The sequence below is a fragment of the Coturnix japonica genome, chromosome 4 (genome assembly GCF_054131305.1).
Source record: "Coturnix japonica strain WE chromosome 4, WE-NBRP24, whole genome shotgun sequence".
In the NCBI taxonomy this organism is placed as follows: domain Eukaryota; kingdom Metazoa; phylum Chordata; class Aves; order Galliformes; family Phasianidae; genus Coturnix; species Coturnix japonica.
Window position 1 is genome coordinate 12,045,498 of NC_140666.1, and position 14,755 is coordinate 12,060,252.

Genomic DNA, 14,755 nt, shown 5'->3' on the forward strand with positions numbered 1-14,755 from the left:
CAAACTTTAAATGATTCCATCTGTCACTTTCATCTGCACCCTGTTCCATTGGCTGGATTTTGCTCATTAAGATAAATTTCAAGCCAAGAGATCATTTTTACCTTCAGGGCTTTGCTGAAATGTGGTGTGTGGGACTTCTTCCCCTCCTCCGTCTTTGACAGCGATGACAGAGGAGAAAGAGTGTTTCTCCTATGCTGCTTTACCGTTGTCTGCAACAGCTTTGACCTTCCAAAAGAGAAAACAGTATGTTCAGATTCCTCTGCCTTTCCCCCATGGGACGGGAGCTGGCCAAACCCCACCAATAAAAGTTTCCCATTCAACCTTGCATCGTAAAACCTTCTGCTCTTTATAACTCTCCTCCTCAAAGCTTCCCCAGCAAGCCTCCAGCCCTTTAAGGGCTCATGCTGGAGAGCTTCTGTGTTGTGCAAATGGTTCAAATGTCTTTGTTTCTTCCCTGAAAAGGCATAAAAGAGATTTGTTGGATTCCTTACCTCATAGCCAAACGCAACTACACACCGTGCACTTTGCATGTTACGGCTCCCCATGCTATCAGCCTCAATGACTTATTTTACTGTAAATGTAATTAAGTATTGGAGTGGTTTTGGGAGGGATAACATAAATCATCCATCACTTGAAGTCTTTAAATCAAGGCTGGGTGTTTGCAGTGGGGTCCTGCTCCGTGCTCAGGCACACAGAGGCTCTCATAGTGCATTTTTCAGACTGTATATAATCAGACGGTCATGGTCAGCCCCAGTACTGAGGAATTAGGGGATAGGCGGGATGGCCTTTGTCAAGCAGGATGTAGGATTAGTTGGACTTAATGGTCCTTTTTGGCCTTTAAATCTATGAATAGAGCGAAGGAAAGAGAAAAACAAAACAAAAACTAAACAGAACAACAGTGCCTGTTATAATTAGCCTGTTTCTCCCTTCTGAAAGCAGAGCTGCAGGCAGCTGATGTTAGAAAGGACTGCTGGAGAATACCAAGGACACTGCAGTGCCCAAGCACCTACACCCAGAGCCCCTCACTCCCAGGCAGTTGCTGCAGCCAACCCAGCCACCTAAATCCAATGGGATCTTCTGAGCTCTCCCGGCAAACACCAGGCATGAGGACGTACTCAAAACCCAACCCATTTACACTTTCTTTCCCCTTCCCCTTGATATCATTTATGTGTTTCAGAGCTATAAGTCTAATGCTTTTTTCTGTTCCTAAATTAAGCTAATTAAAATTTTAATCTGGTAGACGTTATCTTATTGCATAATTAGAAGAGCTTATATTTCAGTGGTTTGGTTGGTACCAATCCTTTTTACTTTAAATCATGTTTCGTTAATTGAACAGAGCTTAGATAGGTGCTTATAAGGTAGTAAGCTAAATATCTGTTCTTAGCAAAGTTCTCCATTTTCCCCAGTGATGTAACCTCTCTGACCCCACATGCTTTACACTGGTATAGTTCTCCCCCAGTGCTGAAGACATCCCACGTCCATGTGGGCATATGGGGGACTGTGGACATCCCTTGTGGGTACCAGCAAAGCAAACACTAATGGTCCTCTTTCTCAAATGGCAAACACAAATTCTGCCCACTGACTGGATGATAATATCTGCTTAACCATGGGTTAGTGCATAATTAATTACTCTTAGAGCTTTATTAAGTCCCTAAGAATCTTTCTATAGACTAGGCTGGTATTACTCTGCCATACATTTTAAAGAGATTACTGTTAATTAATTTAACTTGTCCACGTACCTAAAACTCAGCTAAACCCTCTATTGTGCCATCTGCTGTCATTTCAGACATGCAGGATTTCCAAACTCCCATTGAACTATAAACAGATTAATGCTCTCTACTCAGATAGAAATATATCCAAAGAAGACACTTTCCAGCACCTCCTGCTATGCACTGCATGGTGCCAGGGCGCAGCCCATAGCACTGGGATTGCCCTTCCCATGAGTTATCCATCCCACCAAGAGAGAATTTCCCTCTGGGACAATCGACCCAAAGCCTTCCAAAGACACTAAATTCCCTGGAAATGTGAAATAAAACATTAAGCCACAATTTATCTACTCCTGGGGCTAAGGCGCCCAAACCAGTGAACATAAATTGCTCAGAACATTTATGATCTTCTGACAGATTTCTCTCCTGAAATAGGAGCCTGACACACGTAAATCCTCACAAACACTCCTCCAGAGCAGAGCTGAGCAGTGGCAGAACCGGCACGTGGAGGTCAGCTGCACCCCTTCCCATTGCCCACACTGTTGGGCACAAGGGTTGCTTGCTGAGCGCAAAGTACCAGCCCCCTCCCCTTCATCCTGTGTGCCCCCATCCCCACACACGGCCTCCAAATCTACACAGTGCCCAAGACCAATGCAACACATGGGCTGGGGGCTCCTGTGGCTGCCAAAAACCAAACATTAAGTAGTGATGTTCATAGCAAATCAGACCTTCTGGTTGGCCAGGCCACACAGGCTGGAGTAGTTTCTGTCACAGAACAATTTCAGGTGGGGGAAAAAAATAAGCAAGAATAACAAACTAATCCAAGCATAGAAATTCTTAGTTTTCTGCTAAAACACACACAAAAACTCACAAGAGTTTCTGAAGGCTCTGTTTGTTCATTTCTCAGGTAGCAGCTGCTTCTGAAAGGAGGAGTATTTTTAGCATAAGGTTGTAACTAAGGTTAAAAAAAGGAACGGTTTCCACCCAGCTCTCTTTCACAAACTCATTTGGGATGAGCAATGTGACAGCAGCTGGCTCCCACCGTGCATGTTTCCGGCAGCATCCTCTCCCAGCACCAACCTCCCACACAAGGATGCTCAGCTGCAAGGAGCACACAGCAGGCACACAGCCCTCCTTGGGGCCAGACCCACCTGCTGGCAGAGCCATGGTGTCTGCAGGGACCCTGAGCTCACCCTGGAGCTGTAAGCTGTAGGGCATGGCATGACCAGAGTGAGCTTGCAGCATGGCTGTTAGTTGGGCAAGAGCTCAGGTGTTCACCTGTTCATCATCTAAGCTCAGGTGTTCACCTGCTTGTTCAGATCTTGTTTGGAAATGGGCAAGAATTGCTCCACAGCTCCAAGAAGAGTCCGTTTCCTAACCAGTGTCTCGTCTCCAGAGCAGTCAGTATCTCTGCACAAGGTGACTCCAGCAGCCCTGTTTCACCCGCATGGTGCTTTGGCTCAGGATGCACTCCCTGCATTTCCACCTCTCTAACAGCAACTTTTTCCAGACTGGCAGCTGAGGGGATATTTAGGCAGACATTCATGCAGACAGAAAGCTATATCTGCTTTGCATTTGCTATATCTGCTTTTGTATTTGCTTGCTCCAAGAGGGGCTGGATGGAGAGCAGTGGCTTGCAGCTAGGCAATGGGTATGAGCCAGCACCTCTTCCAGACAGTTCGTTTGCACTTCCCAATGAATGCTGTTTGTTTGCAGCAAGCATACCACGAGGCTTATGGCAGGGGATGGTCTCAGCTGACACACTCTCCACCTGCCTGCCATGGTGAGGTGCATCCCTCAGTGAGGTGCTGATGGATCAGTCCAAACGTCCTTGCCAGCCAAAAGGCAGGTGAGGCAGGCATAAAAGAGACACACTTGGCTCTGATGGAGCCCATTCACTGAGCTTGGGTAAGCATTAAAGCAGCTGCAGTGACTGTAGCTTAGCAGATGCTACACAGTGGCATCCCACTATGTCCTAAAGCATTCACAGCCTCCAGCCTAAGTCCTCCCTTCCCACTTAACTGCTTGGTTTACACAGCAAAACAGCTCTCCCAGATATTCTTGTATCACGCCCAAGGAGCTTGCAGTTGGGCCCCAGATTCCACTGTGATTTGTGATCAGCGCATCAGCCATCAGAAGTGGGTGATTAAATATCTGTCACGAAGAACAATGTAACATAAACACAGATAAATTGTATTATTGTGGGTCATTTAGTTCTAAGTGCAACAGCCTCTGCAATTTTTTTTTTGCCACTTAGGCAATATGCAGCATGAAACAGCACAAATAAATAAAGATGTGGAGAACATTAGATACACTTTGTAAGAGCAAATTATGCACGTTCACATTTCATTCCGGTTAGATCAAAATTAGATGGTTTTCCTCCATTATCTCAGTGGATATGCTAAAACCCAGTGATTTATGAAAGAAACTGGTGTGAATGCCACTGTAATTGATTAACCTAAGAGACTGGTGACCTACTTATAGGTATACAAATATGATTATAATTGTGCAGTAAGTAGCTGAATGTTCCACAGGACTTCTTTATAATGTGACTGTAATGCATAAAAACAAGAAGAAAACAAAAGGTTTCCTTTTGAAAATAGGTGCTGAGAGCTTTCTGCCCATCTCGAGGATGATAGGGGCAGAATAAAGCCCTCCTGACCAGCAGAGTGTCCCATCAATAGACTGCCACAAGAGCTGGGGACAGTCCCCAAGTGCTCACAGCCCTAAGACCCAGACCATGCCCCTGTCTGATGTCTGGATCTCCACCATGGAAAGCATCCATTGGGGTCCCCTGGGAGGAATGATCTGTTACAAAGCCTTGCACTGGAAACCCTGGAGACGATGCAGGAGGCAGGAGTTGTTAGGGTGGGACCGAGTTAATTAGCACTGTGTCTGATGAGGGCCATAACAGCATAATGAAATAAATGAATAAAAGCAGGCTGAACTGATGGGTGCTTGCTGCAGTGTGGGTCAGGGCTGGAGCAGCACGTGCAGGGCGATGCATTGTTCACAGTGAAGAGGATGGGTTGTGAGGTGGTGCTGCGGGGGGAGGGGGGATTCTGCAGGACCTGTGTGACACACAGGGGACAAAAAGGTGAGCAGCATCACAGGACACCCATAATTAAGTCCATGGGCTTGAGACATGTTCCAGAGAAGAACTTGCACCCCACATCCCAAGGAGTTACCTCTGACTCAGGCACACAGGTGACTAGATGAAGATGGCTGCTCTGAACTTCTGCATCCATCCTTCCAGATGCTGACAACCGCCCAGGGGTGACTGACAGGCTCTGCTTTTGTATTCTTTTCCATATTCAGTTGTCTGGAAGAAGGATAAGTTGGCCACAGCAGTGCTGCATTTGAGAGAGGCTCTGGCTTCCTGAGAGCATTCAGGAGATTGTAATAGTCAGCCTGAAGGTACTGACAGCTCTGTTATCATGCCTCAGGCCTTTAAGGAAAGTGTAAGGAAGAAATAGAAAACCACAAGTTAAATCTGTGCTTTACAGCAATCAGCCTCTCCCTTTCAACTTTTAACCTTCTCAAATTCCAAATTCCACCTAAAAGAATTAGTGAAGGATAAACACTGCTTAACTTGTGGTATTCTGAGGCAGAGAGATGACTCCCAGCTCAGCCAGCTATCGTGGCCATCCAACATAACGTGCATTAAAGTGACAGAAAAAATGACAAAACAGAGGACCACATACTATCTTTAGCCCACATGCAATCCTGTATCCATGTCTGCCATGGGAAACTGAACCTGTGCTCTGCATCCAGTCCTGTGCAGCACCTACCCACCAAAACCTGCTGGGGACAGGTAGTGGCTCTTTACTAAGCTAGTAGAATAGTACCTGCAATTCCCATTAGCGAGGAGAAGCCCAACACACCAAGCCCACCTCTCTTCACCACTGCCATTTCAGACCTTTGGCACTTCCAGTTACAGCTCTCTAAGCACAAGTGTAGAAATAAGCCTACTAATATGGGCTGTGGGACCAAATGAATCTCTATGAGGAACACCTGTGCACCCCTAATTACCTCAACAGACAGCAACTGTTCCTCCTTCCAGAGTGTTGCTTTAAGTAAAAATCCTGCAATGCAATAATCCCAGCTTCAAGTCTATTGCAGAAATTAAAAATGACTTGCTTCTGGTTGGATGCAAAGCTTACTAATTACCTACCAGCATTCAAGTGGCAAGTTTGCCACATGAATAATTGTGTATCCACCAAAGTGTTCCACTGGAAGGGTTATTAGCAGGAAAACAGGAATTCAGTTGGAAGGCATTAATAAACCTTGAAGACAACAGCTATTATGGTGATTGATCCTCTATCCAAGTGTACGCAGCTCCTGCAGGATGGAGGAGCAGAGGATGCTGTGCAGGAGGGGTGTTCTGAGAGCAGGTAGGTTGTTGCAGAAGTCAAGGGTAAAAACAGGTACTGTCACATCCAAAACGGCTTAGAAAGACAAGCACGCTTCCAGAGCAAACTCAAAATTAGATCATTTTAGCAGTTTGCAGAACTCAAGTCCCACACCCAGCCCTCAGGCTTCCCCCAGGTCTCTGCCTGTTGCAGGTGGGGGTTCACAGGACTCACTGCCCCCTACCAGAACCACTATTGGGTTGGGTGCAGTGCATGATCCGCATGGAGCTGCTCACATCGCAGCATTCCAGTGCATGCCAAGATACAGGGTGTTGAGCTCATTGCAGTATTTTTCCTTCTGAAAGGAAACAAAAACAAACTCTTGCCAGTTTATTATTTTAGCTAATTATATGAACCAACAGTATTTCATCCAAACCATTTTAGAAAAATAATTGGAGAATGTTCACAAAACCCAAGCAACCATTTTTCTCCTGCCAGCGTGGCAGATGCAAACATAAAGAGTAACATGTCCATACATCTCCAATCTCAACTTCTTATGAAACAAAATAAAAGCAATCTGGTTGTGAACTGATCCAGAGCAAATACAATATTTCAGAACACTCGCATTCCGTTGGTGGGGCTGATTTATATAATGCAATCTAAAGACCAGTGTGCAAATATGAGGGGAAGACTATGTCCCCTTCACACTTTCTTAACTCACAGGCATTGTTCTTCATCTCCATGCAAGTGAGGAGCCCTTGGCTTGCACAGTAACATCTTCTGAAGTAAGAATACTTGACAGATTTCTGTGGCACTCCCAAAAGTAGCTGTTTTATAAGCCTGAGGTTCCCTTTGCCATATATAATATCACTTTGCCATTTATTGTATGATCTCTGAGACCACACACAGTGGTCTTCCAAACAGGTGCTGCTGAACACGTCCCCTGCCTGACTGCACTTTGCAAGTACTACCTCTACTCCCAGTAGACAGATGGAAAGATAAGGAAGGAGAGGATGATGAGCTGAGACAGCTCCAGGCACACTCTGGACCTTGAATAGCAGCCACCACAGCCCAGGGCAGGAGGACACCTGCTGCACACACCATTTTATGCTCAGAGACCTCCTTTGTGTTGGAGTTTTCTCCCACTCCTTTTCCAGGTTGCTCCAGCTGCTGTCCCCATCTCGTGCTGAAGTTTCATGATTAGTTTCCAAGATTCAGCAGCTTTCTGATAGGCAGAAGAGCACCTTGGGTTCATGGCACTGCAATCCTACTTGGAGATAATGGCCAAAGCAAGTCAGAAACAAAGGGGAACTTAACAAAAACTGGAAATTCTGTACCTTGTGTAAAGGTGGTAACAGAGGATGGTTTAAAGGTGGCTAATATAAAGATATTGACTAAGATGGCGATAAATAGTCAAAGGTTATTAGTAAAGAAAACTCACCAATGTCAATGCCTGGACCAGAAAGCTGAAGCAGTCTCCACTGAGGAGCAATCTCCAAGAGATGCTGCCTCAGTGGTGGTCAGCCCTTAAATGAGGTCTCAGAGGAGGTGGAGTCAAGCTCCACCCCTTCCGGGAGCACAGCTCCATTACTCTCACCTGTGCTTCCACAGCTGACCCAACACTTGCCTCAGCTGATTAATCAGAGGTTCAAGCTGTGATTTCCCATACACCTTGAAAGTGAAATAAGAGAAAAAGGAAAGGGGAAAGAAACACAGAAAGGATAACTGTCACTTTCAGAAAGGAAGCCATTGGAGGATTTCCAAAACCAGTCCCAGTTCTCAGTTTGCTCTGCCAAACCTTGATCTATCATTTTGCCACAAGTTTTGCACCCTGTTCTTCAGGTACTCTGAATGCAGTCCTCCAAGCTACCACCAGGATGGGCTGGCTCTGACTGATACCTCCCAAGAGTGAGGGAGGCCAGTAACAAAAATGAGCTCATAAATTTCACGCCTTCTTTGCTGCTTCAACAGTTGCGTTTGGCTGCATCTGCACACTGGAGGTGTGAGCAGTGCACTGGGGGGCTGCATCCCAGAGCACACATTTCATAAGAAAGGCAAACCACTTGCTCCGTGAATTAGTGGCAAATCTTATGGCAATGCCAATAAACAGAGACACTAATTAATACCCTCTCGTAATTCAATTCATTTAGGGCTCAGCTTGCTAACCAAAGCTCTTCTTCCCCCGCATCCGGCTGCTGCAGACCTTTGAGGAGGGATGATTCCTGGCTGCTCCCTGGGAGCTGATTTACTGCTGCTGTGTCAGGATTTGCACAACATTCAGGGCCTTTTCTGCAATGAAATATGCTCAGCATGGAGGTCAGGCAAACTGTGCCACACTGCATTCAGAAGCATCCTTCAATTAGCACTGCAGACCATCTGCAGACTTACAGTTCAAATACTGGCAGTCTGGAGGTTGTTGGGGGTTGAGCAGGGGTTCAGCTGCGGCCAAGCTCTCCATTTATTTTCTAAATGCTGACTTTTCTGCCATTTTTATTTACCATGATTAGTGGTCCCTTAATGCAGACTCGCCCTGGCCTTGCTCTGGGATGTGCTGTGCTCTCCACCACAACATGGCCATGGCTTGGATTTGCAAAGGCACTTTCTGTCTCACGGGATTCATGTTATCGGTGCAAAAAATCTCCTTCCTTTTCATGGCACAATGGCTCACTCTGATCCAGACAAATATGTGGATGTTTCCATAATTGCATGCTGACCTGTGCTGAACAAGCCTGCTTCAATGCTATTTCGGTTCTGCATGGCCAGACTTTATCAGATCTATTCTAGCTAGAGGAAGTCACATAACAAATAAATAACTTCAACAGTACATTGGCATATTTTAAAAGCAAATTATTTGGCAAGTATTTCCCCTTTCTTCTCTTCCTTATTCACCCAGTTTATAGGACCATTAACATGTGCACCCTGAGCTGGAAGAGCAGCCTCACCAACAACAACCTCAGTGCTCTTCCACTTTGTGAAGTTGTATTTTGAGTCTCCTCTTCCTCTTGCCCTCCAGAGTCTGCATATGCTGCAACATTTTGTGGGATGTTGCTGCCAGCCCAGGATCTCCATGCTTGGTGCCTGCTATTTGTGCACTGCTGACCTGCCCCTCCTTGCACCATGCTCCTGCCACCTGTCCTTGCCCCCTGTGGTCCCCTATAGCAAATCCATTCAGCCCTGGGCCTGGCCATGCATTAAGGACCATGCATAATCCCAGCCAAGTCAGCAATTTGTTTTTCCATCCCCAGTGACACCAACTGCGCACACCACTGCCACCAACTCTCCCCTCAAGGTTGCTCCTTCCATTGCCCCCAGTCCCTTTCCTCTGCAACTTTGACAAATGTCTGAACTCCTCATCTATTTTCTTCCAAGAGAATTAAAGTTTTAATGATTAACCCTTATAAATTACAACAGCAATGCTCTAAGTAATAAATAGTTTCTGGTCAGGTCTAGCCCTCTGAGCTATTAGTCTCCAGCATGATACTCTGAGCCCCTATCTACATATATTTTCCATACTGTATTCAAGTCCTCTTATGTCATTGAGATAAGCAGTCAGGAGATATGTGTTTTCCAAAATGATGTCCTCGTTCATCATTTCTTCCTCACTGCTCAGCCTGATTACATTTAATTCAAGAAGAAAGAAGCCTCGCCTGGGCCCACTGAGCATATAAGGTTAAAAAAGCAATGCAAATGAAGCAACAGCTTCCTGGAGAAATGGCTACAGAACACAAAATAACAGCATGTCTTATCAGCACTGGGGCTGTGTACTCTCCTCCTCATTTCAGAGAAAACTCAGAGCACAAATGACCCATTCATCAAGATCAGCAGGTACAATTCTGCTTTAAACACATATGCTCAGCAGCAGCCACCCTCCCGATTACAGGGAAAGAGCTTAATTTCATCTGATATTAATGCAAAGCTTAATTACAAATACAGATAGGGGAGTAAAAGCTTCCTGCAGCCTTAGCCCTTTCCAGCAACACTTTGCTTAGGGAGAAATATCTTTTGTTCCTACAAGTTCTTCTCTGTTACAGTATTTGGGATACAGCAAGGAGGGGTAATGCCAGCACATGCTGAGGTGCAATGCAGCAGTGAATGGTGAGGAATCCTGGTGACACTGCACACACCGCTGTGCCCAGAATACAGCCTCCAGCACAACCACTGCTTGTCCCTGTGCTGCGCAATGGCAAGGATGGTGCTGTTAGGAAGCCTTCATGGCCTCAGCTTGGCTTGGCTATCCACACTTGATGCCACTAGAAATTAGCACTGTGGATGCTGTTGGGTGCATGGCTCTGCAGTGCCCCCCTCCACGCCCTCTGCCTTGCCAAGCTGCTGCAGAGCCAGGCTGGAACCCATGAGGTTACAGTAGGAATTTCCCACTAGGAAAGGTAGCTTAAATGTTTGCTCTCATCAGACTTCAAAGAAATGCCTAAGGAGCCAGGGAAATGAAATGCATACCGAGCCAGCCAAATGGGCAAACAAACACAGGCGAAAAAGCTAGAGCAAATGAACTCAGACCAAAACTCCGGATTTAAAATGGGAATTGAAAAGGTCTTAAAGAGCTGGGCAGCTTCCCAGCACATCCAGAGGGCAGAGGATCTGCAGCTCCAGGAAAGTCAGACAGCAAGCCCAGGACTGAGTGGTGACCCTGGTGTGTCTACACCCTGAAGGAACTGAGCCCATGGACACAATTAGAAGTGCATTTTCTTACTAAAGAAAGTGCCTTTGTTTCACAGAAAGTGCCTATTTTAGGATAAAGGTAGCAGCAGTTGTTACCAGAACAACTGTGTAACTGAACCTGCATTAAATGCAAGTGATTAGAGGCAGTTTTTAACACTGTGACCTTTTTGCCACACGTGTATCTGAAACACCTATACAAGGTGTCCTGAGTTTCCTAAAGCTCACCCAGGGCTATGACACAGCCAGAAAACAGGGTGCCAGCTGCATTCCCCAGCTATGTGGCATTTTGCTCACAGTCCCCCATGAATGCTTTTGAAACACAACCTCAGTCAAATTGGGATGGCAAATTCCCATTCTGGCAGCTTTGAAGACTAACTCATCCCAGTTTGGTTCGTCTCCAGCATGGTTCAAACTCAGGCTGTTATTTACTTAGGGTTTACTATGATCAGAGAGCTACTAGTTATATACAGGTACAAGAAGAAAACCTGCAAAAGATTGGAAAAAAAATCATGCTCCTCCATCTGGACTAGATGAGTGTGTTACTCGGCCTGATTGCATGCCTGTAAAAACTCAAAACACAACAAAAATAAATGTGCAATCACTGGGAAACACCTTCTATTCAGTCCCATGTAATAGAAGTGTCATGAGCTGAATAGAAAGCCAAGATGTGGATCTGGGAGAGAAGCAGCCTGTGACCTATCTCTGCTGAAACCCACCTGGGAGAAGCAGCCCAGGGTTCATCCTGCCCTCACCGAGGCACCAGCAGTGTCTGCACTGCACAGGGAGCTGGGACACCAAGGAAGGGAAAGCATATTTCCCATTTGAAGCTACAAAAGCAGGCAAAATGTAATTATAATCACCCAAACTGGACTTCTGTCAGGACATCAGGGCTAATGGTCTTGCTCTTGCATGAAGTGCCAATGGGATTTTTCTAATGATCACAAGTGGTCAGGACCTCAGTTTCACATCTCATTTGGAAGATAATGAAGAAGTCTCCCATTTACTTTTGGTCCTAAGGGAGGTAAGAACAAATCGACCGTGTCAAAGGGCATCAGGACTTAGAAATGGGGATGCTTTTACTGGAGATGTGACCGAGAGCTCTGACAGCTGGGAGAGATGGCGGAGAGAAAAGAAGGAGCAAGGAGGAATCGTGTGTGATTTCATACAACTCCTGCTGGTGCCTCCCCTTTTCTGAATGTGCTGTGACTCCAGTGACATTGCTGAAAGGAAGGTGAGTCTTTTTTTCATATGAGTTATTCCTGCTGTAAAACGTATTTGGAGGGAATGAGTTTATAAAGCTATCTCTGAGATAATTGGCAAGGATACTCCGCTCTCCTGTGAAGGTTACAAGTGGGTTACAGGAGGGTCTTCAGTTTAAACTTGGAGCAGTGAGAAATTAATAGATCTTACAGTGTCAGTCCCAAGGCAGAGGATCGTGATAAACTGGAAGCGGGAAGAGAAGCTCTCTTCAACTTACAGAGGGGGAAAAGAGAGATGTATCAGACCCCTGGGAGCTATGCAAATTCAAACTGACACCTCTGCAGAAGACAAGGCTGGTGATTGCCAATAGAAGGTCAGTGCTATTGGAGAGGAGCAGACATAGCTTTACCCTCTGAAGAGGACAAGGAGGGGTCCCAGAGGCTCTGTGTGCTCCTGGGCTGGAGCAGAGAGCTCTGCCCTGGGAAGATACACACTGACAAGCACTGGCTTTCACTGCCTTGCACATAGAGGATGATTTCACTGTATTCAGCAATAATTGTTTCCATATCTATATGCTTTGCAAGGCCTACATTGCCCCCTTTTTCTTCTGCTGGGAGCATAAGAAAAAGTAATCACACCTTAGGTAACGGTACAGAAAGACTTGGACAAGAGGATGAATTTGCAAGGCCCCTTCTGGAAAGTCATCGTGTGGATGTTGGCTGTTCTATAGATGGAGTTGCCCAAGTGGAGAAAGAACTGTCTGTGATATTGATGAGAACAAGTAGTTAAAAGAAAGCAGTTTGGGCTGCAAAGTATACACTGCCATTGAGATCAATATTGGAATCGGTTTAATTAATTTGTATGGTCAATAACCTGGAAGGAGGAAGGCACACACCAGCCATGCAATTTGTTCACAGTGCAAAACAGGAGCAGCAGTGCTGTCAACACACAAGGCGATGGCTCTGCCTTGGATCACAGAATCATTGAATCATTAGGATTGGAAAAGACCTCCAAGATCCCCTTGTCCAACCCCAGCCCACCCCACCATGCCCGTCACCACACCCCTCAGTGCCACATCCCCATGGTTCTGGAGCACCTCTGGACGGTGACCCCACCACCCCCCTGGGCAGCTGTGCCATTGCAGCACCACTCTTTCTGAATATAATTTTTCCATGATATCTGACCTGATCCTCCCCTGGCATAACTTACTTAAGGCCATTACCTCTCATCTCCTGCAAACACCCACCCTGCTGTGAGTGCCAGGACAGGCGACTATGGGGAACGTGCCATTATTAGTGCACACTGGCACTGCTCCCATTTCTGGTGTGAAGGAAAGGGGACAGCATATGGGAAGGTAAGGACATAAATATCAGTCCTCAGGGAGTGCGGCTGAGAATTCCCTTGTGTTTTCTGATCTGCAAACCCTGTCAGGGGCTTTCAATTCTCTCAGAGAAGAGAAAGGAAGAGACAGATGCTAAGATAATTACTACTCTGGCAAAGGACTTATTCTTATATCCAGAAGGAGAGTTACGGCCTCACAGCTGTCTTCAGGATAGAGTGAAAGCATTTTTTCCACGGTACATTGCAATGGCAATTAATTTACTCGATAAGCTTAAACTAACCTTTATTTTAAAGAGGAAGACGACTAGTTGTACGAAGCATCTTCCAACGTGACATTTACCAAGGTCAAGAGGATAATCATTTGAAAAGCAATTAAAGGTACGTTTTAATGTTTTCCCCCTGGCAGCCCCCCATGCTCAGTGTCTCTCCTTCCATAGCACATTTCCAAATGCTTGGGGCCACTCAGAGCCCACTGCTTGGGGACAAACCTTAGCACACGCTCTGTAAAATGGGAAATGTCTTCTGGGATTGTGATGGTAGCGCTGGACCATTCTCCCTCACAAGAGGCACGTGTAACTGTTCAGGGTACCTTCTCTACTGCACAAAACTGGGAAACCATTTTAAAGAGCTCCAGTCTTCCAGCAGAAAATGATGAAATGTCAAATTCTGAGGGCCAGCACTCTCTTCCAGTCATACAGAAGACTTTTTTTTTCCTAGGCAAACATTGCTATAGCGCGTTCAAGAGGAAAAATGCCAAATAAGTGCTCAACAACATTCTATTCTACTAAATAATCCCTTTATCTTAATGGAAACAGTATTTGGACCATTTAAAATAATGCATTCTACCTTTTTAATCAACAAAACCTTTATAATAATGTATGTGTAATTACTGCCAAGAACACGACAATATCTCATTCTAAATTACAATAGAGGAGGCAGCAACGAGCCGAAAGGCTCAGTTCATGGAAAAAACTAACAGCTCGGTCTGGCTGGTACTTTTCTTATGAAGCATTTAGTCAGGAATTGGCATAAAACTGCCTGCAAGAGCACCAAGGCTGGTGCCAGCCAAGCAGTGGGAGGTGGAAGGGAATCAGACAGGTCACTGCAACAGCTACCACCAGCCCTGAAAGCATTGTTTGTTTTGAAGCTCTCCTGCCTTCATGCCTTTGACGTGTAGCACGCAGAGTAGCAAGATAAAATACCTCCTGTCCCACTTATTGTTTTGTGGGATGACCTGTCAAAGCATAATTAGATCATCCCGTGCATGGTTGCTGTGGAGAAGCTTTGTGATCCTTGAATGTCAAGCTGTCAAGGAGATAACCTAACCTTTTGAATAACAGTATGTTAAAAGTAGGAGCTATTTGTTATTGGCAATGACGCCTACATGTCTTTGGTGCAGAAGGGCAAACCAAAACTCCAAGACACAATAATTACAGTAAAAATGAATGAAACAAACATGCAGCAAATGGGAACCGATAA

At 45.6% G+C, this 14,755-nt stretch overlaps 1 long non-coding RNA gene across 3 annotated transcripts in view; it reads right to left on the bottom strand.

The window, feature by feature from the left end:
• Nucleotides 1-14,755, bottom strand: part of LOC107312705 (uncharacterized) — a 58,063-nt gene that overhangs the window by 6,258 nt on the left and 37,050 nt on the right. For all 3 annotated transcript variants that reach the window (XR_014945121.1, XR_014945119.1, XR_014945120.1), the window contains one exon: nt 102-225. This is a non-coding gene — a long non-coding RNA (uncharacterized LOC107312705). The remainder of the gene's footprint in view (nt 1-101; nt 226-14,755) is intronic.